Below are 3,142 nucleotides of genomic sequence, written 5' to 3'. Positions count from 1 at the left end.
AATTTAGCACCAATAGAGTTTGGTGCAGCGGTAATGGATAGCTCTCAGTTTCGATAATCGAACACAGGGACCGAATTCAGCAATGAGACTTGCGGAGGCTGAGGCTTATTTTTCAGACTCGATAACAAGAAAGTATGAAAGCTGCAGGAGAAGATAAGAGGGGGTCATCTCAGCTAGGGTTTTAGGGAGGTTTTAACGTTAACCTGAAATGAAGGTTTAATCATCTTCGCTTCAAATTATGTTTTATTGCCTTCTATGTTTAGGATTTTTATGTCTTTTACTTATTTGTTAAACTTCTTAGGGTTCGTTGGCGCGATCTTAAGTACGTCATTCGCTGATAAGGTGAATTGCCCTTGAGGTGAATTCTCTTTGTAATGTGGTGATGAAAATAGGGATTTCTATTAAAAAAAAATTGAAAAATAGTGATAAAAATTAGGGCAATCAAGTTGAAAGACCATTGGATCAGGATCGTCTCCAAGGAGCCCAGCGCCCAGGATGTTGCCAGGGGGTATTCAACGGTCAAGTTGTATCGCACAAATCTCGACGCATGCCCAGGGATGTGTGCGGCACAACCCAACAACTGGCAACACCCTGGGCATGCTGGGCTCCCTGGAGACGAACTAAATTCAAGATCATTTGGATAACATCTCTCCATCCCAATCCTTCTTTGATTGTAGCAACATGAAGTCCATCTAGCAAAAACGTAAAATGCCCAACCCAAAAAGCAAAATGTTGCTCCATTCTAACGTCTCAAAAATGGCTTTGACCTCTCTACCTATCTTGGTACAAGACTGGACTTGGAGATCATCACCAATAAAGCATTTCTAACCCAAATCTAAGCATAACGGATTGGGCATTTTGCTTTTCGCTAGATGGACTTCATGTTCTATCATATGCAGATCTTCATCATTCAATCGATCAAACTGAAGTAGAACTTGTAGTAATTGTAAAGGGTTGGAAAACTACAAGGAATCCAGGAGTCTTACTAGCTGAAGTTTAGTGCAACACTAGGAAGACTAAACTCAATCTAAACTATCCAGACAATGCAAATATACCTTGGAACTGCTTACCAGATTTTTTGGAACTAGCTGATCTAACCTCAAATCCCTCCTTGCCAAAGTTTCAAATATGCAATGACGACAAGCTAGTTAGTTATCTAGAAAGTATGGCACTCCAGGCCACCAGAATTAGGGGTGTACCCCCTACTTTTGTACAAACTTCAAAAATTTTAATTTTAATTATATTTTATTACTTTGCATAAAAAAAAAAGTTCCCACTACATTATGCATAAGAAGGGTAAGAAAAAGTTTATGACATTGAAACTAGATATGGCTAAGGCATATGATCATCTAAAATGATAATTTTCTGGAGAGGGTTTTGTTTTTTTCATATTGGGTTTCAACCGACAATGGGTCTCAATGGTAAGACGTGTATAAGACGTGTATACAATCACGTATGACCTTCTCATTATCAGTGATCAGTCTCTCCTACTAAGGAATATATATTACGTATTATTGATTGGTTTGGTTCAATTCATGGGTTTATTTATGGGTTTATTGGTTCAATCGGTTCATGGGTTTATTATGGCTTTGGTTCAATTCATGAATTTTGCTTGCCTTCTGGTGGTCAAGCGAAGAGGCCTATTGCCCCAGCAGCTACATCGGTTAATTCTCTTGAATGGTCTCCTTCGGCTCCTACCTATTTAAACTTATAGATGCGGCTCTATCTAAAGGAAAAGGGGACATTGGCTATATTATTTGCAACTCGCAACGTAATATTATTGGCGTAGTATCGAAGCCCACCCACTTCTCTTCAGTGCTATAGGGTGAAGCACTGGCAATCAGAGAAGGTCTACTCCTTTGTATTTCAAAAGGAGTGGATGATGTTCAAGTTGAAACAAACTACAGGGAGTTGGCCTCTTTCCTTACAACAACCCAGTTACCTCCACCTTTCGAAATTATCAATATCTTCCACAAATTCAGTTTATAGCGCCTCATTTTGGTGATCGTTCCTTTCATTATATGGGAGATTAACAACATGGCTAACTTCTTGGCTAGAAAGGCGTTGTCTATATTGTGTGAGACAAATTGGCAAATTTTCATTCTTTGAATCTTCGAATTATGTAAATCAGATTCTATGTGTTACACATGCTTTAATAAATAAGTTCATTTTCTACCCCCCCTCCAAAAAAAATAAAATTTGCACTTGCGAATTGAGGCATCTAATCTAATGTTTGAAATCACATTTATGGTATTTGATGTGGGGGTGTTAATTGGTCCAGTTATGGGCTATTGATTCGGTTCCTTAATGGTTCCGGTTCTAAGGGGTCAAGACCATGACCAGACTAATAAGTTAATCGGTTCCGATCCAGGATCATTAACTAATGGGTGGGCCGATTCCGATTCTGGTTCCTAAAAGGATCCAAACGGTCCAAAATAAAATTAAAAAAAAATCTAACACGTGCTACATATCAATAATATTATAATAAAATATCAATTTCATGCACATGAGATATGCAACCTAGAACCCACTATCATTTTCCCCCTCAAATCACGAAACTAGTCTGTATTATCTTTTATTTGTACTTAATTAATAAGTAAGAACACCACCACTCTCGTAAGTTAGGATTAATAATAAGAAGATGATATGGAACAATACAGCCCGATCCATATCATATCAATATTGATAAGGATTTTTTTTTTTTTTTGGCAAAGAAATATAAATAAGGACTTGACACCAATTTAACGAAAAATTATCGCCCCTAGTACTACTAGGGGTGCTGTGCGCATCATGCGGTGCAGCACCGTCAATGTGTGCATAGTGGGCCCTACCATGCACACATGGGCGGTGCTGCACCGCACGATGCGCACAGCACCCCCAGTAGTACTGGGGGCGATAAAGGTCCCAATTTAACAGTGTAAGTTGTATAACCCATGGTCCATTTCACCCTTCATCTATCACATCAAATATAAAAGTACTTGAATTTTCTTCAACAATAATGCATCTAATATCAAACCTTCTCCAAACCCCCAAATAAAATACAGGGTACAGTACAGTATAGTACAATCAAAACTACTCTCATTCTTTCATGTTCTTGACATCTTCACAAAAGCTATGGCCTCTACAAAATTAAGCCACTTCA

This window comes from Telopea speciosissima, chromosome 1, assembly GCF_018873765.1.
Source record: "Telopea speciosissima isolate NSW1024214 ecotype Mountain lineage chromosome 1, Tspe_v1, whole genome shotgun sequence".
Classification (NCBI taxonomy): Eukaryota; Viridiplantae; Streptophyta; class Magnoliopsida; order Proteales; family Proteaceae; genus Telopea; species Telopea speciosissima.
This window is presented reverse-complemented; position numbering follows the sequence as displayed.